The 27,959-nt window shown below is 43.3% G+C and overlaps 1 long non-coding RNA gene and 1 pseudogene across 1 annotated transcript; one reads left to right on the top strand and one right to left on the bottom strand.

Moving 5' to 3' along the window:
- Positions 1 to 221: 221 nt before the first annotated feature.
- LOC143421011 (uncharacterized) lies at positions 222 to 1,394 on the top strand. Its single transcript, XR_013100728.1, has 3 exons — positions 222 to 648; positions 727 to 886; positions 964 to 1,394. It is a non-coding gene; the product is annotated as an uncharacterized LOC143421011 (long non-coding RNA).
- A 1,628-nt stretch (positions 1,395 to 3,022) lies between these two features.
- LOC143412448 (E3 ubiquitin-protein ligase HACE1-like) lies at positions 3,023 to 27,786 on the bottom strand (annotated as a pseudogene).
- Between the last annotated feature and the right edge of the window lie 173 nt (positions 27,787 to 27,959).

Here is a 27,959-nt window from a genome sequence, read left to right as displayed (position 1 = left end):
ATTTACTAACTGTAACCCTCTAGTTGGGGGATGGACAAGGTACCTCTGGGTTCAGGCAGCAAGGATGTTGGCACTGTTCTTTAAGTCCTGTGGTTTATGTGATGGTGACTCTTGTTCTAACACGCCCTATAGTCTAAAGAGCTTGGTAAGAAAAGTGTCTGGACCTCTTTAAGTTGCTTGAAGACGTTTCACCTCTCAAGCAACTTAAGGAAGTCCAGACACTTTTCTTACAAGCTCCTTAGACTACGATGACCTGGATGACCGAGAACCTTCACAGACAACACGTCCTATAGATGTTTACATTGGATAGTGTGGAGGCACTGCTCCATCTCTGTACTGCTTTAGCCTTAGCTGTCTTTTAGACGTCCCCTTTACTAATTTTCATCACTAAACTGGACCTCTGAACTAAGATGGCGCCCACAACAATGCTAAAGTCAAGGTCTTCAGTCAGCAACCATTAGCTGTGCACATCTTTTATCAAAAGTGATTAGTGTTTCTCTGAAAGCACGTTTGCGTAGCATATTGAGTTTGGAAAGGCAAGTCGGACTTGAAGCTGTTTGCTTTCTTCCTCGTAGTGACTCTGGAACATTTCTTGGCCTTGGAACTGTGACAGGATCAGTAGCAATCTACATCGCGTTCTCCCTACAGGTGACACGCTGCACTTACAGATGCATAAATCCAACAAGCAGCCATGTTTTTAACTTATAACGTGGTGTTTGTATGCAGAGGCTGTATTATGTGCATGAATCACACGGCATCGTGGTGACAGACCTGGCCTTCCTGCCTCACTCCATGAAAGGCAAGAACATCAAGGGGAACAATGAAACAGCCCTGCTGAGCGTAGCTGTGGACAGTCGCTGCCAACTACACCGTGTTGCCAGAAGAAGTAAGTCTTGCATCATCATTTATTGAACATGTCTCATAATCTCAGAGCCTGTTCATCATTTCCTGTGTTCTCTCCAGGATACTTCCCTGTTTGGCTGGTGTTGTTCTTCTGTGGTGTCCTGGTGGTGGGAGTCGTTCTCCTCCTACAGCACCTCTTTCCAGGGTTTATTTAAGTCGTACATGTTGCCACGAATGAGCATTTAATCATCTCTCTGCATCGGCGGACCTGAGTTCAGCCTTCATGCGTCCCATCACTGCACCGTTACTAAACCAAACCTGGACAGCGTTAAAGGTTTATCATCGTTTAAAAGCCGGATTTTCATTGGATTGTTTTGTGAGGACGTTGCCTTTTATTAAAAAAACGTTCACAGTGAATGATCCATTGACTTTGAGTAACTTTAAAAAAATGTTGGCAGCAGAGACATGAATGATGACAGAAGCTGCTCGTTGGTTAAACATGTTTTTGTCTGGATTCAGCTCAATATAAATAAAAATGAATCAAACTGAAATTGTTTTTCATTGGACGTCTGAATTCAGACGTTTCCTGTGCGAGCTTGTGTCGTGTTGCAGAAGAATAGCAAGTCTGGCTTTATGAACACCTGAACAGCTTCTTCAGCCTAAGGACAAAAATAAGACTTAAAAAACAACCTGATTCCATTTGGTTAAATAAAAGAATAAAAACTAATAAAAACCAATGATTTACAGTTTACTTTGTGCTTCACAACAGTGACTGTTCAAGCTCTACATTTTACAGCAGTTAGTTTTAAAACCCTGAAGTTTATTTGAGCACAGTAGAAACTTGCTGTTGAACTCATCCAACAGGTAAACGTCTCAGATGACCAGACAAACCTTTGATTGTTGGGTCTTAACTTAAAGTATTGTTTCTTGAGGCGACTGTTTGGTCCTGTGTGAATAAAACTGAATAAAACAACCACATGCATAAAGGTTATTTTAATTTATAAAGACACTGGCTGTAAACAGCTGGCCTGAGACACAACAGACCAACAGGACTAATCATTAGTGATAGTATGTCTTCATCAATAAACTGCAAACTTGCCTTCTCGTTAGAGAGCTCGAGCTCTTGTTGCATTAAGCAGTAGCTTTATTTCAATGATCTTAATATTTTTTCTGCCATCAGCTGTCACGATGTTTCAGCCTCTCGCCTGGATAAGGTACCTCTGGGTTCTGGTAACAGGGATGTTGGTGCCTTTGTGGATGGGTCTGGTTGTAGCACATCCTGCAGATGTTCGCACTGGGATCTGGGTAGTGTGAAAGCTGCACCAAAAACTGCATGTACTTTAATATGCTGTTTTCCCTCTCCTTTCAAAACTGCATGCCCAAAGTATTTTCCTAGAATATTATTTGGAAAGTATTCCCAGCACTTCACTCGTCATGTTACAGCCTCACTCAAAAATGCATGAAATCTTCACATCACACACAGTGCAGAGAAGTGATTGTGTGAATATTAGACAACGCTTCAGTAGAAAGGACAGAAACAAGTATACCTGCCCAACTAAGAGTTTTCTTTCTTGTTCAAACTTCTTCCACTGATGGAGGACGCTGATGTTTGGACGCTTCAATCCTGCAGAAATATTTGTACTTATTCTCAGCATGATGTATATTTTACAGTACTGCCTAAATTCTTGATTTATGATTAAAAACCAGCTTCTATTGGTTCTTGGCTTTAAAAAATAAAATCAGTCACCTATTTAAAAAAATGCTAATGGTTGATATTTCCTACCTCTTGAGCTTCAGTAGGTGGCACTAATGTGACGGCGCAGAGCTGCTAACATGAACACTAGGGATGGGTATCGTTTAGGTTTTATCCGATACCGGTGCCAAATCGGTACTTTTGAAACGGTGCCGGTGCTTAAAGAATGGAGAACACAAACTTTGTCCAAAAACCTCTCATGTTCAGCTGGTTTTTTTGTAAAAAGATAACAATGTTAGCCTTTTCTGCAGCTATGTGGCATATAAGGCATCACTCTTGGCTGGAAGCAGTGCTTAAACAGTAGTTACCTGTTGGTCTAAACTGATGACCGGAGTGCAGAGCTCATGTCGTGGCCATTTACACCTGTCCAGGCAAACAACCTGCTGGTAACCCCGCCCCTTTTTAAAAAAAACCCAAGTACAAACGTTTGCCTCTGCTGCTTAATGGCAACATGTCCGAGTGTTATTAGATAAAATCTCAAAGACAAACATCAGCAAAAATATCAATACACACCAGCAACACCAGTGTCTGTATAAAAACACATTTTGAAAAAATATGACAGATTAAACGATCTCTACATTATTTATATGCTCCCTTTACAAAGAGGAAAAATACAGCAAGCTGATACATTAATGGCACGATGCCCATCTCTTTGAACGCAGTGTTGTATCAACAATAACAAAAACTGAAAAAGAGTCCTGCTTTCAAAACGTGGACTCTCTTCATCATCATCATCATCAGTGCTTTCAGCGGGGGAAACGTTTCATCACCCATCCAGCTGACTTTGGTTTCAGCTTTCAGGGAGGAGCCTAAAAGAAGGTTTAAATGACAAAATCTTATTGAATACAGTTATAGCGGCGCCATGACAACGTAGGACAAATCTGTCAAAGGAGGCGCCGCCTGTAAGAGGACATGGAGTCTACATGTTTACAGACTTGTTCCATGTTTCAAACTTTGTTTCGTGGTTGGGCTTTTGATACTTTGTGCAGTTGGTTGCTGTGTTGGCTTGTTGAGTCATCTAAGAAATAAATGGCAAATGATTACGACTATTTTTGGTCATGTAATTATAAAACCAAAGGTATCAAAAACCGTTCACTGTTATTGGCCCAGGTATCAAACAGTTACACAATACTGGCCCAAAGAGTAAACGAACGATGAAGGCCTGAGACGGCACAAAAACAAAATGTGATTCCATATATTGTGATAATGTTTATGATGCACTTTGATATATAATCTCAACACAATGTGTGTCGGTATGTGTTTTCAGTACAAAACGTATCTTCTAAATAATGTTTTAATCCTAAATAAATATCTGCATGAAAAACAGTCCATTGAAATACATGATTTGCATAAATCACCTAAAAATGAAATGCTGGGTGCTGGTTTAGCTCAGTGGGATGAGGAGGCGACCACATGCTGCAGGTTCTCCCTCTGCACTCCTGTCAGTCTCTGCTGTGTCTCCAATGAAAGCTGAAAAATGAAATCCTGGCACAGGCGTGAAGGGAGATCTGGACCTGTTTAAGGATTTTCCCTGTTCATCCAGCAGAAGAAGCAGCTGACTGCAAAAGGGTCGTCTGTGGAGGAGGAAGGAGGTGGAGGCTGGAGACGGTCAAACCTGCAGACACTGCTCAGGCCATGGTATAGCCATAGCTCCCACAGTGCAAAGCCACCAGCAGGCGGTCCCTCAGGACCTCCTTGCTTGGGTATTCTGGAAGTTTCAGCATGTTGATACTGTGGAGGGGGTAAAGGCGCCATGACCAACACAGCAGGGGAACAGCTCATTCTTTACCAAAACAACTGCAGCTATATTAATGACCTGTATGCTTGGTTTGAAACTTTCTAAGAAAGAAATGATTTTATGTACTTTTCCCAGTATTTATTATATTTATATGTAATTTCTCTCTATTGGAAAATGAAGGGGGGGATTAGCAAATGATAGCAGGACGGAAAAAAGAGATCTGTTTCTAATTACCAGGTACTCGAGGTAGGCAGCAGGTTGGAGGTGTACGGGACTGCAGCAATAGTGAATTTCTGTAAACCGCTCCCACCCATCAGGTAGGCAAACCCTCCATGAGGAACCCTGGAACTGGACGAGGATTATATTAGCACCATTCCCTTTAAAAGGCATTTACACGTTTCTATATTTAAAAAAACTGTAGAAGGAATCGAGCTGACAAACCTTCCCGTGACAAACTGAAGCAAGAGAACCCTCTCCTCCTGGGTCAGGCCCGTCACCACGTCCCAGAACCACTAGGGGGGAGGAAAGCTAATTAGCTGGCAGCTAAAGGACATCCTCATATTACTGACAATGACGAACTTCACTCTGTCTTTTCCTACGGAGCCATGAAGTAAACGTTTCCCTATAATCAGTGCTGTGTTCAAAATTAAGCAGAGCGTGACAAATACATGCGACGTGTAAACTCCATGTCAGCTTCACGTATTGTAGAGTAAAATTTTAATGTGAGAGGAAATCAGAGCAGGTGAAGAGATTCTCTGGTGAAAATTAGGAAACACTCGGTTTAAAGTGCAGTCACAGGCACAGACTCAGTGTTTTTCAGGAATTTCAAAAGTTATTTTTTATAGTTTTGCATTATTGAGTTCTTTTGCAATTCTTTACAAAGTACTCAACGAAAATGTGAAGGTGTCTCTGGTTGACTCAGGTCTTGTGTTCAAGGATTTGGTTCTTATGTGGTAGCAGAGGGGCCCACCTGGATGACTGGCTCCTGAGTGTCGTATCCACTGGTGTACTCAGTGTTCCTACACCAGTCCTGCACATCAATCTCGGGCATCCCTGATAGTAGGAGCTCCTGTATGTGTGCACGTACACGCAGCGATGCAGCGACGTGCACACAGAGAGAAAAGAAAAGATACTAACTGAGACGAACACAACAGGAGAGCACAGAGCTCCTCCCACAGTTCAATGGTTGGTTGAGCAATACACTCACACATGCTCACTAGGGCTGCCACGATTAGTCACTAGTCACGATTACGTTGACTATCAAAATCGTCGACGACTGATTTAATAGTCTTCATTAGGCCTTCATTTCCCCAGATTTGAAGGATGGATCGGGTGTATACTTCGTGGCCCAACCTATCCCAGAATTCATAGCGCAGCCCAGCTCAGTTTCCAACAATGGCGGCAGCTAGTTAGTTTTAATGTTACTCTTATTATTCTTTCTGGGTCACAAAATAAACGTTTAACATATTTTCAGGCGAGAATGTAGCTGTGTAAACCTCAAATATCTGCTCAGTTTATCAGGACACCGCATATTTTCAAAAGCGCTCCGACGTTTTCGGAGACGTCTGTTACCCACTAGCTTGATAGCGAGCCGGGGGCTAGGCTCACTAGAGCCGTGAGAACACCGGACTCCCGGCAAATCGTTTTCAAACCCACCGCCGTCTGTCACTACTCAGGTTAAACATGATATATGAGTCACTTAGATAACTTAAAAATGTTATTTGTAATATGTAATGTTATATTTTTTTTAGTATTTTATTTGTTCCTGACTAAATCTCTTTGGCTGAGATTAAAGTTTTTACACAGCTGAATAAACATCAAGCAGACAGCTGATTATCAGAAGTGTGAGATGCTCAGAATTTACTCCGGTGTCCTGTTATATTTTAGATAGCAAGGAGTTTATTAAACTTCACCGAAACAATCTGCAAATTTCATTAAAATTTAATAAACTATCATCTTGTCTTTATTGTTAGTTAGCACCTGAAACACTTAAAGCTGTAAGCTAATGATAGTTATATAAGAGCAGATGCTGCTGGTGCAAGAAGCTGAACGTTTTACGTCCAATGGATGATCATCTGATTAGTCGTCTATCAAAACAATCGCTTGTGGCAGCCCTGATACTCACACACTGCAGTGTGAGTATGTGTGACTATGGCCATTTTACCAAACCCAAAGAAAAAAAAGTGTACCTGGAAGCAACACAGCACCTCCACACAGGAAGGCCCCAGCTGGATGGTGGATTTCATGCTGTTAAACCAAGCAGCCTAAAACCTCATGGTGTTGAGGTCTGAATGTGGTGCCAGTAAGGAAAGAACAAGGATAAAACTAACAAGAAGAGTAACTTGAGGAGGAGGACTAACCAGTTCATATTCGTCAAAGAGCTGAATGAGCGAGGCGGGGATGAAGGTGTGGAATCCCTGCAGGAATGCATTTATCTGAGGCTGGATGGCTCGAGTCATCCTCAGCTCTGTCACTAGCTGCACATACTCGGCCTAACAGAAGAGGCACACAAAGACACCAAGCCTGAAGAGATGCCGACTGACAGAAATGGAAAAGACAGAGTTTATACATACATGTCATTTTTAGCACTCTGCTTTAAGCAACAGCAACAGGGAACACTGAGGCACAAATAGCTGACATACAGTGTTACGCTTCATCCCTTCACCAACCAAATAAGTTCCTGCATTCCACTGACACTGGGACACGTCAGACTGTATTTGTGATGACTGACCTTGTTGTCCTGGGTGACCAGGATGCTGGTCCCTCCGGGTTTTAGTGGCACTTCCTCCATCGCTCCGAACACATCAGTCTCTACTGAGAAGGTGAGCTCCAGGCCCAGATCGCTGATGTCATTGTCCAAGATCCACTGCAGATTCTTAGCATACTCTGGATCGATAGAAGACACGTCCTGGTAATTCACAGGGATACCTGTGAAACGCACAAGACAAGACGTCACCACACAACGTAGCACTAGAAACAAAAACACTGGAGCCAAGGAGGTGATATAATCAGACATTTAAAAAAAAGTCATATTACACTATAAAATATGGGGAATTTGGACGCCATGTCAACACCTCATCCTCATTGTGCTCCTCATCCTGCTGAAAGAGGGCCCGACAATCAGGGAGTGCATGGTCTGCACCAGTGGTTGTGTAGATGGTACATCGCCTGAGGCATCACACTGCCTCTGCTGGCTTGCTGTTTTCCCATAGTGCATTCTGACACCAGATGTTCCCTCAGGTGGGCGACGTAAAAGAAAACATGATTCATCGGATTAAGCCACTTTCTTCCATTGCTCCAGTTATGATGCTCATGTGGCCATTATTAGCATTTTTAGCGGTAGACACGGCTCAGCAGGAACAACCCTGACTGGTCTGCAGCCATGCAGCCCCATGTGCAACAAAAAGTGATTCACTGTGTATCCTGACACCTTTGCATCAGAACCAGCATTAAAACAGTACCTTATTTGTTGGATCGGAGCCTACAGGCATCACTCCCCACACGAATCAGTGTGCCTTGTCTGCCCATGGCCTTGCACTGGTTCTTTTGCTCGATGTTTCACTATGGGAATGACCTTGGCATGATCAGCTCCAGTGACAACGTGTGTCCATGACAGATCTGTTGAGATGTGGTCAGGGCTCCGCCCCATCATTCTAGCATGGCCAACCAGACGTGTTAGCTGGACTGTGCTTAATATGTCCTCAAAAGAAATGAACTCATAGTTACATTCTGTAGAACAGCAATCACATCGAAGAAAGCTGTTCCAGCAGTTTCCTGGTTTTAGTTAGCAGCGTACCCAACGTTTGTGTAACTCGGGCTAACGCATTATGGCAAGCCTTTTTAGTGTCTAGCTAGCATCAGCTTGTTAGTAGGCCACAAACCATGCTAGTGTCACACCACATTAGATGGTTAGCCGATTCTAGGGTTTGGCTAGCATTAGATTTGTCACTACCCGATCCGTACCGGAAACCCGATCCGTACCACGTATGTGCAAATCTTACGTCTCTTCTGCGCTGGCTAGTAGAACTCAGCTAACGTGTCATGTTGATTCTCACAGCAACTAGCTCGGCCTTAACCCCAGCTGCTAGTGTTTGCTACAAACAAGCAACCCTGGTGTGGCTTAGTTTCACCCCTTTCTGTTACCATGACTACGGCTCCTACCCACGCTGGTCAGACTGAAGGCCAAAGAGGCGTCATCCCACCCGTCCATTATGTGGTGCCCCGATTAAGAGCAGGGACACTCACCTGTGTACATTTGTAATGGCACTAAACATGGCCAGGCTTCTCTGGCGGACCCTCGAGGCTGCCCCCACTGTGCTGAGATGCCACAGAAGGTCTTGGAATGGAGGTTGAGAGTAGCAGGGACTAACTGACAGGGTGCCTGCTTGCCAGCTGCTACTGCTGCAGGTGATACGCATCATCTACGAGCCACCACGAGCTGGGCAGACATGATTGAGAAAGATCCCCCCCACTCTCCTAACATTTGAGGTCCTCCTGGATCAAAACATGGCTGAGCTGGGTGGTAAGGACACAGAGAGTGATGCCAACTCCAACCTCATCAACCTAGGGAACATGGAGGAGGAGGACTCCACGTTCCCTGCAGAGCAGTGCAGATCACCAAATGGGGCAGAAGTTGCACCTCCAGTAGACACCAACTTGTATGAGGTCTGAATACCTAGTTGCCAAGCTAGTAGTCCCATGGCCAGCAGCCTAAGATATTTAAAGGGGAAAACACAACCTGTGTGGTGGCAAGAGCCTTCCACCAGCAAAGAAGCTTCTACCAGCAGTCCCAGTTGGCATGAGAGAAATGAGGCACTTCTGTTCAACCCATTTTAAGAGCAAGCTTCTGACCCAGGGGTGCTGGGTCACAAGCTGGATATCCAAGAGATGGGTGAGCTCCGGTTGACCAAACCCAGGGCGGCAAGGCAATCTCAGCTTCTTCTAACATATCTCTGCCCAGGAAGACAGATCGCCTCAACACATTCTTCCTATCAAAGGATGCACAGGTATATATGTAAGGATAAGCGAGTTTGGTGTGGAATAACTTGACTGGTCTACACAGGCCAATCCACAGAGTCCTGACCTCGACCTGACAGAACACCTTTGGGATACGTTGGAGACTGCGAGCCAGGCCTGCTCATCTAACATCTGTGTGTGACCTTACAAATATGCTTCTGGATCAAAAATTCCCATAGACCTCATGGAAAGCCTTCCCAAGAGTTGAAGCTGTTATAACTGCAAAGAGTGAACCGACTGTATGTGAAATCCTATGGATTACAAATGGGATGCCACTCAGGTTCATATGCATGTTAAGGCAGATGAGCTAATATTTTTGTCAATACATTAAATTAAAGGCGTGGGACATATTAAAGTGTTTCTGGATATTATCACTTACAGTCTAATTTTTCCACAGATCCTGGAGAAACATTGAAGGGACTTTCTCATCAGTCTGGTGTTTGGTGCAAAACTCAAACTTTATTACTTAAAGGTAGGTAACATCAGGTATTAGCAACCAAAGTTTCTTACCGAGTATGTGTTTGTAGAATGAGCGTGTGAAGTAGATGTTGACCAGCTGCCGGTGGTACAGAGCGAGACCCAGAATCTGACCTGCGAATCGAAAGTAGTTCAGATGGTCTGGGTTCACTGATGAGTTGCTGTTGGGTTGAAACGTTGTACCTGTGGATCATAGACACAATTTGTGATAAACAGGTGTGTGTGTGTGTAAGTACACTTTGTTTGTTTCAGCGTCTTAGAGAGACTCATCCTGAGACACTTGCGTCTGCTGGTGGAGCCCTGGCTGGACCCCCTGCAGTTTGCTTATCAACCCGTATCGTGTGGAGGATGCCATCATCTACCTGCTGGACCAGGCTTATTCTCACCTGGACATTGTTGGGAGCACTGGGAGGGTCATGTTCTTTGACTTCTCCAGTGCTTTTAACACAATCAGACCATCACTGCTGGGGAATAAGCTCACGGAAATGCAGGTGGACGCCCCACTGGTAGGTTGGATCACGGACTATTTAACAAGTCGACCACAGCATGTTCGGCTGAAGGGCTGCCACTCAGATAACATCCCGAGCAGCACGGGGGCGCCGCAGGGGATGGTCCTATCACCCTCCCTCTTCACCCTCTACACGTCTGACTTCAGGTACAAGTCACAGTCATGTCATCTGCAGAAACTCTCTGATGACTCAGCCATTGTGGGCTGTATCAGACGGACAGGAGGAGGAGTGCAGGAGTGTGGTGGACAGCTTTGTTGAGTGGTGTGAGCTTAACCATCTACAACTTAACATCACAAAGACAAAGGAACTGATCATGGACTTTAGGAAGCAGGCTCCTCCTCCTACCCCTGTCACTATCAGAGGGGCTGATGTGGAGATCGTGGAGGACTACCGGTACCTGCGGTAAACACTGTAAACTGGACTGGACCAAGAACACCAATGCTGTCTTTAAAAAAGGGCAGAGTCGGCTTTTCCTGCTGAGGCGGCTCAGGTCCTTCAATGTTTGTAGGAAAATGCTGACCATGTTTATCACTCTGTGGTGGAGAGCGCTGTGTTCTTTGCAGCTGTGTGCTGGGGCAGGGCGGTGAAGACAGCCGATGCCAACAGGCTGAACAAGCTGGTTAAACGGGCTGGGTGTCAGACTGGAGAACCTGGAGGAGGTGTCTGAGAGGAGAATGCTAAAAAAGCTTCTTTGTATCATGGACAACCCCGCCCACCACATGCACGCCTCCATGATGGACCATCGGAGCACACGCAGCAGAAGACTCATTGCCCCGAAATGCAGAACTGACCGCCACAGGAAATCCTTTGTGCCGGTGGCAATAAAACTGTACAACTCCTGAGGATTAATAACAAAGCTATTCTGTTCCCATTCAGACCGTGCAATATCACCAACAGTTGTTTCATGTATTTATTCATTTGCACAACACTATGTCACTTTTAGAATCACCTGCACTGATAGCTAAGCTATTTATTTTTCAGGATACAGTTATATTGTTACTTTGTTACAGTTATTTGATCTTATATTTTGCACTATCCTACTGTATATTACTGTATACTAGTATTCTTATTGTATATATTGTATATCTTATTCCTCTGCTCCTCTGTCTCTCTTGCTGCATTGAGCATGTGTATGACAAAAGAATTTCCCTCGGGATAAATAAAGTTCTTCTTATCTAATCTCATCTCTCTGGCATTTATTCTCTCCTCTCTCTCTCTAACACAGTGCTCTTGCACAGCATGACTTTCATGACTTAATGCATTTTGTAGATTAACTTGGGAAGCAGTAGTGCATTTTCCTCTTACAAATTTGTAAATTATGATTCTACAGAGGCAGTCGCCATTGAGCAAGTATTGGGGAGCCATGCTAGTTCCTAAGTGCGACTAAACTGTGCCTCATCTTGTCAAGCACGTCAGTACAAAATGATCTTAATAGCAAGCAGTGGTCACACAAACATGGCATGAGCTCATTCTGTGGATCACTCTGTACACCTGAACTCTTGTGATTTAAAGGAAAAATGCCACGTACCATCAGCTGACTGAGTGAACAGAGCGTAGTCTGGGTTGATGATCTCATTGGATAGAATGTCAAACCACTCCGAACTACACCTTGGCCCTGAAACACACACACACACACACACAGACACACACACACAGACACACACACGCACAGTACTCTGCGCCTTTAATACAAACTACAATACTACTGTTTATACTGTTAACAGCTGAACTGCAGACAACTCACCATACCCTCCTCGCCATGGAAACGAACAGCAATGCCTTGTTTGAGTTTTTCATTGGTGGACTTTGACACCATCTCACAGCTACTCCTAAATATGGAATCTGATGGTGATATGGGGAAATACAATTTATATTTTGTCGAACAAACGTTTTCATACAGATCTTCGGTTTTATGACGGTTGAATGTTATTTATTAGGGTCTTCTTGTCATTTCCCATTCAGCTGGTGCACATTTTGGACCAGTTTGTTCGACCAATGGTATTTTGAACCTTCAATGGCCCAACTGCTTTGGGCAGACCTGCTGTATGTTTCCACGTTTGTTTCTGTGTTACGACACTAGTAGACAGAGTTTATTAGATACTTTGTTACCTTTTATCATGTTACTTTAGGTTTTACACCATACAACGCCTTCAACTTGCCAACAACCCTCACATGGCCACATTCACAATCTCATTCCGTATGCATAACCCTGCAAATGACATCAGCGACTGGACACGAGCAGCTTAAGTGTGTCTGTACCTCTGTGGATGAGCAGCACATCATTCTCATTGACTGGACGATGAACCATGTCAGAATCCGGCTGGCCGGCCAACAGATGCTCGTAGAACCACTCACACCGATCCTTAAAGGGCTGACGGGAAGACAAGACTTTATTTCACACTGCACAGCACTTTCTCAAACTAATTATCACTTGGCTGTGTTTTCAATTTTAAGGTTGGGGAATTTTTCAATCCGAGTTGATTCCTCAGGAAGTGTTTTGTGCTGAAACGCTCATCTGTAATTCAGAGCCAAGGCCATTTCCATAATATATGCCTTTATTCTCCAAGCACCGAGGAGTGAAAGATAGAGTGCACTGAGAGAGGAATAAGGAAGCCTGTAATTAAAACAAGGACCTACTCCCAGGTGAGCTATGATCCATGGACTTTCATGCTGCAGCTCAAATATAAATACTAAAGATAGGATAATTAATATAACTCAGAACAGCCATTAAAAATTAATGAAGCTGAATAAACTTTTCTTAAGACAAGTGTTCTCGCCGTGAAAGGAACACTTGATCATGAAATGACATGGGGTCACTCAAAGTCTCACAGGACTACAAGATAAATAAGGTTTAAATCCATCGGCCGGGCGGGACCTTTCTGTTGGCGTTTGTACATCCTGCCCTTGGTCTGAGTGTGTTCTCTCAAGGTTCTCCAGCTTCCTCCCACAGATCACAGAAGTCCACTTTAGGTTGAGTGGTAGTTCTAAATTGGCTGCAGGTTTGCGTACGAATAGCAGTCTGATACAAAAAAAGTCAGGTACAAAAAGTCAAATGTGAAGACGGACTCTTCAAAATAAGCAGCATGGTAAAATAAAGTTATTTGGCTAAAGAAAACAAAATTGTCAGTGTTTTTCTAAATAATATCACACTGATCCAACTTTGAAACGGCTTCTGTGCAGAAAGCAGTTTGCTTAGCACTGACTTTAACCACGAGTTATCTGTCATTCAACTTTTATTGTTTCATTTATATCAGAATAACAAGCAGGCTGGCTACAAAGATCATTTTCTTCTTCTTTTTCAAGCACCTTAAAGGATCTGTTGTCAACAAGTTTTGACAGTGTCTTCTAAGCCTAATGATGGTACGCTAATGAAGTCAGGAGACTCAGAGAGTAGGCCTGGCTCACAACCTCTGCTGTAACTAATCACAATCAGAGCAAGGACTAATAGACTCAAACACAGCTGTTATCCAACTGCAATAACACATCTGAATACTACAAAAAAATGTCCATCACGCCACTCTTGTGTTAATCTATGCACGGTCTGAAGCATGTGTGTGGGAATGTATGTGAATGTTTTACTGTTATATCTTATTAGTATTTTAAGTATTCTATCTATTTTATTTATTGAATTTTATTGTTTTATTTATATTTTGATATTGCTAGGGATGATGCAATGATCGGGGACCATTCTTAATTTCGTTGTTCTCATGACAATGACAATAAAGTTTCTGATTCTGATTCTGATTCTGATTCAAAGCTGTTCTATGGGGTTGAGGTTAGGACTCTGTGCGACCAGTCAAGTTCTTACAAACAAACAAACCTGCTCATCCATGTCTTTATGGACTTTGCTTTGTACACTGGAGTGAGTGATTCAAAAGACCTCTATGAGAGAAAAACGTAGGGAACAGTTCGTCCTGCCCAGGATAGGGTTACCAGGGAGCCTTCCAGGAGCAGGGCATGGGGAGGGTGCCTGAGGACGGGCAACTGGTGGCCAGGCCTTAGCCCATGGGGCTTCGCTGGGCATAGCCTGAAAAAGGGCATGGGCCCATCCACCTGTAGGTCCACCACCCGCAGGGGGTGCAGTAGGGGTAGGCTGCAATGTGTGCAGCAGCCAAGGGTGGAGACCCTGGTGGACTGATCCCCAGAGTTGCCTTTGGTGAGAGGTGATGGGCAAGGGTGGGTATCTGTAGTATCCCCTCGGCTTGCTGCCTGTATGTTAGGGTTTTGCCCAGTGGACAAGTGGGTTTGTTCCCTGTGCCTTTGGGTCGGGGAACGGGTCCTGACTGTTGTCTGTGCTTATAGACCAAACAGTTCAGAGTACCCGGTCTTCTTGAACCCCCTCGTTAGGGTGCTTGAGGGTGCTGCACCTGGGGAATCCGTATCTTACTGGGAGACTTAAACGCTCATATTAGCAACAGAGAACTGAAGAGGGGGTGAGTGGGAGGAATGGTCTGCTAGATCTGAACCCGAGCGGTGTTCTCAAACGACAGTTTGTCTATAACAAACCCCATGTTAGAACACAGGGGTGTCCATAAGTGCATGTGGCACCAGGACACCCAAGGTTGCAATCGAGGTTGTAATCGTATCAACAGATCTGCGGCTGTATGTTTGAGACACTCAGGTGCAGAGAGGGGCTGAGCTGTCAACTGATCGCCACCTTGTGGTGAGGTGGGTCAGTAGCGGGGGAGGGCGCTGGACAGACCTGGGACACCTAAACGTATAGTGAGGGTGTGCTGGGAACACATGGAAGAGGCCCACGAGCTCGTTCACAGAGCTTCGTTAGCCTTCTGAGGGAGACTGGGGACACTGAGTCCAAACGGCCCATCCTCAGCACCTCCATTGCTGAAGCTGTTGCACTGAGCTGCAGCTGCAAGGTGGTTGGTGCCTGTGATGGTGGTAACCCCGAACCAGATGGTGGCTGAAGCAAAACCCGGGTGTGGGAAGAGTTCAGAGAGGCCATGGAAAAAGTTTTTTGAACTTCCTTAATGAGTTTGTGGCAAACCTTTAAGCGACTGAGGAGGTAAAGGTGGTGCTCTGACTGCAATGAGTGTAGTGTGGGTGGAGCGCTGCTGACTTCAACTGAGGATATTATCGGGCAGTAGAAGGAATACTTTGAGGATCTCCTTAATCCCACTGACACATTCCTGTAGAGGAAGCAGAGTCTGTGGATGAGAAGGATGACTCGTCTATCACAGGGGGCGAGGTCACTGAGGCAGTTAAACAACTTGTTGGTGGCAGAGCCCCTGTGGGAGGATTGCCCTGAATCCCTGAAGGCTCTGGATGTTGTAGGGCTGTCTTGTTTGTATGTTGTAGAGGCATGAATGCCTCTGCTGCTGCCCCTAATACCCAGCCTCAGATAAGCAGAAGAAGGTGGATGGATAACTTATAGATTAATTAATAAATGTGGGATCAAGAATGGGTGGTAGGGTCGTCAGTGGGGTGAGAATCACAAAATACTGGTGATAATGAACTAAAAAATGTCAGGAAGTGTTACCACCTGACCGAGAACTCCGGGGCTTTGCCATGGAGAAAATGAAAATCAGAGCTGATATAGAAGAAGAGATGCAGGTCTGCAGGTTTGCACCGTGGGAAGTCGGATGAATGTTCCAAAGACAAATCTTTTGAATACTAGTACTGCTGTACTTATTCTTAGGGACACTATAGGACACACTATAGGAAGGAAGAGAAACTATTCAGCAGAAATAAAGGGCGGTTTTATTAGCTCATCAACATTATTTAAGCTGTTTACAGACACTGAGCTGCACCACTGCCTCTGTAGGCAGAAGTGGGGCTAATGATGGCTGCCTTTATCTTTCCAGGCAGCTCTCTTTCTCTCTTGTACATAATAGGTAGTCATATATTTATTCGATTATGTCTTACCTGGCCTTTAATGATATGCATGAAGCGTGACATCAGCTCTGGACATTCAAGGAGAAAGTGGAAGTGGTTAAAGATGATCTTTGGATTTCTAAGGAGGAGGTCCAGACGGAAATATAAGGGGAAAAATGAGAGAACAAGGAAATGAGAGTGGAAATCAATTCAGAGAAAATACGTTTCTGGATCAATTCATACTTTCTAATGTTTATGTTAAAGAGCCATGTTGACTCACCTGATAACGAAACACTTGAGCACATCATCATTGTTGCAGACAAACTCAATGAAGCGGGGTGATGTCATTCTGGGTGTGGAAACAGAGAGAGGTCAGAAGGTACGAGAAACAGAAACCAGAGAAAAGACAGAGCAAACTGAAATGGGCAACAGCTCACTTCATGTCAATAACAGTCCACATTTCCTTGTTAATTAAGCATCTTTATAGATCTAATCCATAAATGTCCACTAATAGTGTGGGAGCAAATGGGATGAAGCATGGCTGCTTCCAGTGGAATCTGCCTCAGATCAGTCAGTCTGACCTGACATGAATGTGAAATATTTCATTTCGTTTTAAAAAGGAAGGTTTGGGGGAGCTATGTCTTCTGAATTCAATCTGGGAGCTGGTTTCACAGAGGAACCACAGCCTGATGGCTGAAGGGTTTCCTCACAATCTAAAGTTTTGACCTGTGTTTTGACTTACAGATAGATATTTGGTTCATAGTTTGCTATGGGTGCCTGCTTCAGTCCTTAAAGAATCAGTCAGTTTTTCCATGGAGTGTATTTCTTCTGATCTATACAGCCGTGATCTGTCCTCGGAGGATCACATTTATCCTCATTACGGCTTTGTTACTTACAATAGTAAAATTCTGAAGCGATGTATATCTTTAGGTTGGGTAAAAAACATCATTCTAGGTTTTGCAGGGATATCACAACCAAATATGTCCTTGAAAATTAAGAGAACTTTATCCCAGAATGATTGCAGATTTATATACAACCATTAATATGATTGGAATTTGGTATCCGTATGGTCTCCAGGGGTTTACTTTTTACATGTGAAGTAATAACGAAACTGATTAGATTGTTTCCTGATTAAAGTATCTTCATCTTTTAGAGCTGTTTGGAGATTTCCAGTCACTTCCCGACAGTTTCAAGCTCAGTTCTCTTTCCCATTTGAAAACATTTGATCATTACACATTAGCAGCATTAGCAGTAGTTGGATGTAGCAGTAGTATTGTAACAGAACTACCACAGTAATAACTAATGATGAATGATAAGAAGAAAACTGAACACTCTGGATTGTATAGCTGCAGGTCTATTTGATTAAAACTGATATTTAACAGTCTCTATGTCAGCAGATGGCCCCGCCCCTCCCTGAGCCTGGTTCTGCCGGAGGTTTCTTCCTGTTAAAAGGCAGTTTTTCCTTCCCACTGTTGCCAAAGTGCTTGCTCATAGGGGGTCATATGATTGTTGGGTTTTTCTCTGTATCTATGAAGCACCTTGAGGCGACTTATGTTGTGATTTGGCGCTATATAAATAAAATTGAATTGAATTGAATTGAAATGATGCCATCTGATGTTTACTACCATTGGATCTGACAGAGGGATGCAGAGCTCATACCCTTGGGGCATCTGACAGGAGCAACACATGTAGAAAGCCTGGATAACAGCACTGAGTCGACTGGCTGTCATGGAGATGACGTCCTCCCCATCAGCATACGCCTCTGATTCGATGACAATCTGATGATCCAGCAAGGAGGGAAGCTTTGGCGTGGACCCATCATGTTCTGACTCACGCTGTTTCAGAAGCAGAGAGGCTATATCGCTGCTGGAGGAGGAAGATGGGTTCTTCCTATTCCTTTCCAGCTCTGTAGAGATGAGCACCAGCCACTCATCCAGGGAGTGCCATAGTAGCTCCAGAGGCTGCAGGGTGACAGACAAGGGACAAGAGGCTTGAGGAGGGAAACAGAGGATGTCTGCAAGTAGGGCTGGGCGATATGGCCTAAAATCCATATTGCGGTATAATTTGAAGCATGTGCGGTAACGATATATATCGTGATATATTCTTTTCCTCTGTATAACGTATTTTCCGCACTATAAGGTGCACTTAAAATCCTTTAATTTTCTCAAAAATCGACAGTTCGCCTTATGTATGAATTCTGGTTGTGCATACTGACCTCGAACCAATTTTATGTGGTACATGGCGCTCAGAAATCTGAGTGTTTTAGTACGACTTTGGTAAGCTATGAAGCCGCAGCACTTGATGGATTGTCAGAGCGTTAAGGCTACCGTAGTCAGGAGCCTCGCGGAGGAATCTGGGTCCTAAACTCTGTCTGTTTCAGGTCCCAAAGTCAACCGAACACTGCAGCATCACTGAGAGTTATAAACTGTCTAAATTCTTTCATCTTTAATAAAACAATCAGCATTGCTGCTTTACCAGGTGTAACAATTAATAAATTATGTTTTCATGAATGCCTGGATGTTAAACTTAAATTTAACGGAGTTAGAAGTTAGCAGGAAGTTAGCTCGCTAGTTTCCACCTAAACATGATATAGCATGTTCTGACTGAGAGATTTCTGAAAAAATTCAAACGTACAGCTCTGCTATCACTTCCAACATAAATGAAGACAGGAAACTAAACAGCAGTGACGTTTGTAGGGTTACTGAAGTTGGGCTAGCTGGTATATAATGATGTGCTACTTGACTGCTAGCAACACAGCTATGTTAGCATAACTGTTAGGTTGATTTTGATAATAGCTGCCATTATTGTACTTAAATTTGTAAACCTTGCCTTAAACTGCATGTTTAGATATTATTCTGTTCCTCCCCTACACATCTAGGGTGTGGGGGAGGTAATTAGTTATAGTGTTTAACTGCAGGCACATCCTATGTAAAGGTTCTGTGTCCTTATTTAGTGAGGATGTTTACTTCTTGCCATTTAGGGGCTCGCCTGTGCTTGTATATGGTGAACTATTAAAGTTAAGCCATGTACAGGGTGAGGGGAGGACGTTCACTCCTTTCTGGTGTTCTGGCATACCTCATATACATCTTAAGTTCATGGGAAGGTTGCATCTTGTCTTGTGATATATGGAGTGTATTCCTTTGCAGACAGCATAGTGTAATATCGTTAGGCCTGGCTGAGCAGGTTTCACAGGGTCATATTTTGACCCACACACAACGACAGGCTATACTCTGTTCTGTCACAGTACGGCTGTGTGCAGGCAAAAGTAGGACCCAAACGCAAACTCACAGAAACAAAAGGTAAACTCAAAAAACACAGCTTTATTGCTGGCGTGGAGTGGGACACGAAAAACAATACAAAATAAACTAAACTGGGAAAACTAAAGCACAAGGAGCCACAGGGAAAAACCACACAGCTATGATGGAGACTACGACACTGACAAAGAGAAGCACAGGGCTTAAATACACAGAGGGATAACGAGGGAATGAGACACAGAAGGAGGGCACAGCTGGGAGAAATCAGGACTGGACGAGACAGAGACGCAAAACTAGAAACACTCACACGAGGCATGGACCTTCAAAGTAAAACAGGAAGTATCACACAGAGACGCGAACTAGACACAGTGGAGACAGCAACTAAGAAACCGAGACAAACCATAAGGCAGAGGTCTAAGAACCAAAATACACAGAGGGAAATACTCAGCTTTGAACACAAGAGACTAGACTAGAGGGAGTAACAAAAGACCAACCATGAGATCATAATGCACAATGCAGGGTGACAGAAAACAAGTAACTCAAACATGCAAAGACACCATAAACAGAACAGAGGGGGCACAGAGAGACATGAAGGGCAGGGGAGACTTAACATGGGTTGAAACACAAGGGGGAACTAATAAGCAAATCAACATAGGAGGCCTAATGAGCTAAACATACTATAAACATCAAAATGAACTAAAACTCAAAACACTGGGTCCTAAGACCCAGGATCGTGACATGTTCACACAAATGCCTGTTTAAGATGTCACGTATTGATGAAACTACGCATACTCATGTAACCACAATAAAAGGAGCGCTATGGGAAGTCCGGCTGAGAGTTTGACAGGGTTCAAGTGAAAGGAACAGCGCTTAACCTCAGTTGGCCTCCCTCGCGCGAGAACACACAAAGAGCTCTGTCTTGTGTCTTGTTTTGCTGCTGCAATTGGTTGTCTAAATTGTTCCAGCAGGGTTTGTACTTAGATAAACCCAACAATAACCTTAGCACAGTGAAGTTGGAGGATGAATGCTAACTTTTTTCCACTCGATAAAAGTTAACATGAGGGTTCCCGATGGTTAGGGACAAATGCAATCGCATGGCAGGATGCTGTAAACGGACCAAACTTCAGTCAGGAGAACAACTGAGATATTCCATCCACAATACGAGGTTAGTCATTAATATACTGCAACAACATGGGAATACAGCAGCTGCCAGAGGATTCAGCATTAATGAATCAATGGTACGGAAGTGGAGGAAGCGCAGTTTTTAGCTTTCCCCATATTCCAAAAGTGCTTTGTCTCTTTGCTATTATGGCATCATTTGCAGATGACCTCGCTTGCAGCTGCTGCCATGCCTTTGACCAAAACAGGCGCAGCTTGATGACACCATCAACATGCGCTATCGCGGTAGAGCGGTATAGTCAAAATCTCTAAATTTCTATCGTTTCTACCGTATACCGTTTCTACCGCCCACCCCTACCTGCGGGTTCTATAAAGCTTAATTCAAGACTTCAGCTAGCTCAGACCAAATTAACAGAAAGCTGAAATGATCCAAATTACATTTATCCACCTGTGCATAATCCATGAACGTTATAACTCTACTACATGTTAAAGGAAAGAGACGGAGACTGAAACGACATTAAGATGACTCTGTAGATTTTACTCTAATTAGGTATAATCAGCTGGTTCAGTCCGACTGATGGCCTATAAAAAGTTGTCTCATTATCAGGTTGTCATACAAGAAGCATCTCATGATGGGTTAAACCAGCGAGATCTCTCAAGACCTTTGCAACCTTATTGTTACAGAACATACTGATGGCATCGGTTATAGTAGATTTTATAATAAACTATTGACGGTTCCAGTGAGCACTGCTGAGGCCATAATCTTTAAGTGGAACAAACGTCATTTCACAATAAACAGGCCATGACCAGGTACCCCCTGCAAGATTTCAGACAGAGGAGTGAAAAGAAGAGTGAGAAGAGTTGTCCAAGAGTCAATAACAACTTGTGGGGAGCTACAGAAAGACGGGGAATCAGCAGGTACAGTTGTTTCAAAGCACATTTAAGGTTTGCTGAACAACATTTAGACAAGCCTGTGACATACTGGGAGAATATAGTCTGGTCAGATGAGACCAAAATTGAACTCTCTGGATGACCCATGTTTGGAGGTCAAAAGGCACTGCATATCACCCCAAAACACCATAGCAACAGTGAGGTTTGGAGGTGGGAACATCATGGTGTGGGGCTGTTTGGCAGGATATGGCACCCTCATGCTTTATCTAACTGAAGGAAGAATAAATGGGGAAAATGTACCAAAATTTGCTGCCATTTACCAGGATGAAGAGATTCAATGAGGCTGGACCTTTCAGCAAGACAGTGATCCAAACGCACATCCAAGAAGACTTTCAGTTAGTTTCAGAGAAAGAAGACCCAGCAATCACCTGGAATTCTATTCTACTCTAGCACTAACTGCCAACTTTTACCTTTCAAAAGAACAAAACTTTCCAGTTGTACTTTCCTTTTGTTCTCTTCAACAAGAAATACAAAAGTCTTTGTACGCTACCAGATGTGTTACCTTAAAAACTTGGCTGCGTGGCGTCTTGTTTCCATTGTAGCCCATGTCATTGCCAGTGTTTGGTGATGAAGGCCCCAGGCGGAACACATGGCAGAAAATACGAACAATTCTCAGCAGACTCTTCATCTGCGCTTCATAACTGCTAGACAGGCTAAGAAAAAAAGACAGGAAATAAACACACCTTAGCACTGATTAACTATTGTAGTAGCTTGTAACAAATGCATGAACCTGGATAAGATGCAGTGTTTGTTGGTCTCCTTGTGCTGGGTCTTTTCTTGCTTTATATCTATACACCTTTAAATAACTCTGAGTTACTGAACAGCCTTTTTCATGACACTCAAAATTGAGCTCAGGTGCATCCTGTTTGGAACCACCTTGGACCTTGGACTAGAGCAAAAAATTCATCTTTCAACAGGAGAACAACCCTAAGACAGCCACGATAACAAAGGGTGGCATCGAGACCACTCCGTGTGTGCCCTCTGGGCCCCAGCCAGAGCTCAGACTTGAACCTGCCTGAAAATTCTAGAAGGATCTGAAAATGGCTGTGCACTGATGCTCCCCATACAAGCTGACAGAGTTTGAGAGGTTCTGAAAAGAATAATGGGAGAAGAAATTGCCCAAAAATAGGTGTGAAAATATCCAAAAAGGCTAGACATCCATCAATTTGCTTCCGCTTATCCTTTTCAGGGTCGCGGGGGTGCTGGAGCCTAACCCAGCTGTCATAAGGCAGGAGGAGGGGTACACCATGGACAGGTCGCAGGGCTAACACACAGAAACAGACAATCATTTGCACTCACATTCACACCCCACTAACGGCATATCTTTGGACGGTGGGAGGAAGCCGGAGTACCCGGAGGGAACCCACGCAAGCACGGGGAGAACATGCAAACTCCACACAGAAAGACACCGAATTGAACTCTGGACCTTCTTGCTGTGCGGCAACAGTGCTAACCACCGTGCCACCGTGCTGCCCTTAACAGACAATTGCTTTTAATTATTGCTATGTTTATACTCAGTGGCTTAACTATCCTTGAGACATGTATGGGAGTTGATGTGAACACACTTGTGCTAATCTGACTATTTGAACCAAGTCTGGAAAATCTAGCCATAGATGAGAGCAAAAGGTTAAACCCATTTATAAAACCGTGTCTGTTCCCACTACATGAAAAGAATCCTTATAGACTATAGTGAATCAAATACTCCAGCAAGCATGAGTCAGGAAGGTGACCAAGATCCCAACAGTGATATCTTCTTCTGACCAAGTTAATGGCTGAGTATACATAAGTATACATTCTCTTAATGATAAACACATTTAAGTCCAAGAATTCTATCCCTACAGCAAGGTATATTCTGCTATAGAGGTCCTTCTCCACAACACAGAGAGTGAAACTGGTCACTTAAAGAAAGAAGGAACACACGTCAAATACAGCAAGCTTCTTAAAAGGTTTTTCTTTCAGCATGATAATGACCGAAGGTTCAGGGCAGCGCTTGCATCAACCACTAAGCCAGCATTAGCACAACTCTCAGCTGCTGTGTTCTTCTCAGTTTGTCTTTTTACTTTGGACATTTTTCCCAGTGGAAAACAGTTGTCACACTTATTAAAGGCCTGAACGCGTACGTGTGTACCAGCAAAGTGGGGATTAGTAAGTGAGATTAAGAGAAGTTGAGCAGGACCAAGTAGCCGACATGCCTTACCCCACTGTCAGAAAACACAAGTTCCCGCTGGTACCTTTCAACCTCGCACACTAACTCAGGATCCTTCCCTACCAGGGAGGTGACATTCCATGTCCCAATCGATTTGGGGGATCGGTTTGCAAGGGCTGCCGCCCGACACACATTGCACCCAACCTGTATGGCGCCTCCTGCGGGTGGTGGGCCTACAGGAGGATGGGCCCATGTCTCTGTCTGTTACCAGTTTCAGTTAGAAGCATAGATTCCAGTTTATTAATAATAATGTTGTAGTTAATAATAAATTCATTTTTTCTAAGACCTAACATGAGGAAGTTTAAGTTTTAAATTACAGCGACACATTGACACACTGTGTTTAATGGGATAAACTGTCCAGATTTTGGTGAAACATACTCAAATATATGTAATTTTACCTGAGAAGCTTGTGTCCATTGGTGGTAGCCACTTCTGCAAGACTGGTCAAGATCCTGTGGTAATGACTATCACTCTGCTGAGAGACATGTTCCAGAACCTGTCTGAGCTACACAAACACAAACACTCGTAACTAATCTAAAGTATAAAATAGATTTCTGTGTGACATCAGATACAAATTCTGATACCATGTTCTCTTTAATGTCATTATTCTGCGTCATCTGGATGAGGGTCAAGAACAGCCTGCTATGGTGCTGGATGAGAATCTCACAGGTTTCTCCATATCCTCCCTGAGGGCGGCAGAAAAAACTCAAAGCAGAGTAACACAAACCAAACGACGACAAAATAGGAAGAGAAAAAAAATACTCAAAAATGAAACACTCACCTGCACACAGACATCCAGTGGAGTGATTCCATTGTTGTCAGCGATGTACTTGGCACCTCGAGAGAGAAGGATCTGGGCTGTGTCTCTCTGGCCGTGGCTAAAGAATAATGCAGGATGAGTTTCAATACAGCTGGATTCAAACGCAAAGCTAATCTGCTGGTGCATTTGTAATCCCGAAGACTCAAGATGAAGTGTAAAAGAGCTACGAGCACACTCAGTATCACTACTATTATTGTTATTATGACTGATGACATTACCTGCAAGCAAAGTAAAGAGGCGTTGCTCCAGAGACGTTTGGTCGGTTAATGTCAGCTCCACTTTCCAGAAGACAAAGCACCGTCTGAACAGATGTGATACATGCTCATATCACATACTGGAAATATTTATTATTAGAACGAGAAAACAGGAGCTCAGCAATCAGTAACACAACAGAACTGGTTTGCAGTGCACTGGGGATTTACGTTGCCAAATGGTTTCTAGATACTTCCTTTATGGCTGCAGATGTAATTTTCAGTCTGATGGAAGATTTCAGGTTTGAATTTCATTGAGAAAAAATGTTTATCAAATAAATGTCTAGGTATTTAGTATTCTACGCTATTGCGTGTTGAGCAACAGGTCAGACGTGTCTGCCATGGAATGAATAAGATGAGACCAGATGAGAAATCGATAGATTAGCTTTTGAATATGGCTTGTAAAATATTTACAGTTGTGTGATCTCCTACCTGGGTCCACCTGAGTTGTCCATAACAGAATACTCTGACCACACGTATGGACCCAGCAGATCGCGCAGACACTTCTCCCAACATGTTACTCCAGAAACACGAGGAGTCACTCTCCATGTTAACCCAATAGTTTCACAAATCAGAGAAATGGGCGATGAACGATGCGCTGACACTCGCTAGATTAGTTCTGCCGGTCCTGGCTAGTGCTCCCCCCCGCCCACAGCATCCGTTCCACAGACTCCCGGTTCTGACGGTGAACCCGCCCAGCTGGGTTGCTGCGGAAGTTTTCCCAGGAACCACAAGTAAACGAGCAGTCTGTGGTCTACTGGAGTGATAAGGCACTGTGAGGACTTTAAGGTAAGACGGGGCCTGATTATTCAAGATCTTGTTGAACCAAAGACAATATACTGAACAAATGAACGAAGATGCAGACAATCATGCACACACCTGGAGCAAGTAATGTGATTACTAAGAGGCTGCTAAAGCTGACATGTGCTGTTTTGATCCCTGTGCACTAACAAGCAGTTTATATATGTAATTAAAAAGGTTGCTTCTAATTTGCTTACTGTTTTGTGTCCGTTTTGACAGGCTACATGTAGCGCTGTCTGGCCCATGGCGTCTTCAACATCCACATTGGACACATGCTGGACCAGATCATGCAGGAGCTCTGTTCGCCCATTTACTGCTAACCAGTGGATCTACATTAGAGGTTACAGTGTCACTATCTCAACTACAGGAGTTCATTAAACATCAATCATTTATGATTTACCAAGAGGATTCAAGTCAACTCACAGCAGTCAGGCCTTCATTGTTACAGATATTGACGTCAGCATTATATTCCAACAGTTTCCCCATACACTTCTTCTGTCTGAGGGAACAGTACAGGAAATGGTTTAGTGTCACTGGGCCTCATTTACTAATATTTACAAGGAAATGTTCTTACCCCGTGCAAAAAATGTATTTGCACATTAACATGCATATGTTAATAAATCAGAATCTTTTGGGGCCAAGAGCCTTGTACAATCTGCACATTAGGGGTGGCTGTAGCTCAGGAGATCTAGCAGGTCATCTAATAATTGGAGGGTTGGTGGTTCAATCCCTGCTCCAGTCTACATGCAATGTATCCTTGGGCAAGATACTAACCCCGAGTTGCTCTCAGATGCATCCATTGGAGTAGGAATAGATTAGAAAGCACTTGCATGGAAAAAAAAGTATTGACATGAATGGATGGAATAGGCAAGTTGTATAAAGTGTTCTGATAGAGTAGAAAAGCACTATATAAGAACATGTCCCTCCATTTCTTTATATAAGGAAACACATTTTGCTCCAGGCGAAGCAGAAAAAGTTGTAAGAGTGAACCCTGCACCTGTAAGGCTTCATTTAGATTTCTGCCAGTAATCTACATTGTAACATTGTAACAGGAAACCCTACATCATGAGCTTCGACGTAACCCGAACTGCAACACCTGAGAAATGTGACTACATGTCGGGTTGACGTGGCCCCAACTGTTGTGATCGACCATCTTCCTCCTGTGCACTTCTGGCTTCTTTTATTCTGCAGGTTTGTCAGTGAGAGAATAATCAAGCTACGGTTAAACAAGGTTAGCCTGCACTGTTCCATGTAGTGTTTTGGTTTCTTTACATTCATTTTTTGTTTTATTATAATGTTGAATCTTTTGTGGCTTGTTTTATAAAAGTGTAATTAGACTAAAAGGTAAAAATAAAAATTTATATTGTTACAAATGTTAACAACAATAATAGCAATGTTAGTAACAATATTAGTAGTAGTAGGATTTATTTTAAAGACTTGCGTTTAAATTGAGAAGGCAGCCAGGTTAACATTTGCTCACATGGATGATCAGAGGGACTGTTTCTAAAGCACAAATAGATTCTGGTATGAAATATTGATAAATCGCTGATTTATGCTTGAAACGCTTTAATACATGACTTGACCACAGATTTGTGGTTGTCATTGGTCTTTCATCAGCCTTTCTGTTTTACAGATTTAAACCCCATGACTCAGATTTTGCCATCTTAAGGTCCATCGACTAGAAGTAAATATGCATAAAGATAAAGGCTTATGAAAAAGAAAAAGAAAGTGATTCATCCAGTTTCTTCAGTTCCACTCAGCATTTCATAAACAGTCCTTACAGCACCAAAAAGTTGATTCAGACTGAAGACGTCACTTGACAACACCTGAACTTTGTAAAACACAAAAAGAAACGTCATGATTTATTTTAACATTAGGTAGTCAGCTTATCTATAATAGAAAACAGTAGGTTGATGGTTGGTAGCACTGAGAAGATTGCAATTCGAAATCTCTCATGAAGCTCCACCTAAACGAACAGCATGATGAGAAACAAAGTGTCCTGTAACACATGAGCTAAAAGTCCAGTATTGAGACACCCTGACATGAACAAAGGTGTATTGTGGTAAATATAACAAGACAACATATCAGAAATGAACATATAAACAGATTAAATACAGCAACACACCCATTCCTGGCAGCAAGATGCAGAGGGGTGCAGCCTGAGATGTCCTGATAGTTTGGATTGGCTCCTCTCTTTAGCAGCAGCACCAGACACTCCAATGAGCCACAGCTGTACACAGAAAACAGCGTATTTAGTGCAGAACAACAGACTAGGCAACTCTCTGCATGTACACTGAATGAGAGACTGTTTGTCATCTGTTTGACAAACTTGTGATTGTGGTACGTTACTTTTTTAGATCTTTTTCACTCTGTCAGAACGACTCATGATTTA

The sequence above is a fragment of the Maylandia zebra genome, linkage group LG11 (genome assembly GCF_041146795.1).
Source record: "Maylandia zebra isolate NMK-2024a linkage group LG11, Mzebra_GT3a, whole genome shotgun sequence".
NCBI lineage: Eukaryota > Metazoa > Chordata > Actinopteri > Cichliformes > Cichlidae > Maylandia > Maylandia zebra.
Note: the sequence above shows the minus strand (reverse complement) of the source record. Positions and strands in the feature narration are given on the sequence as shown.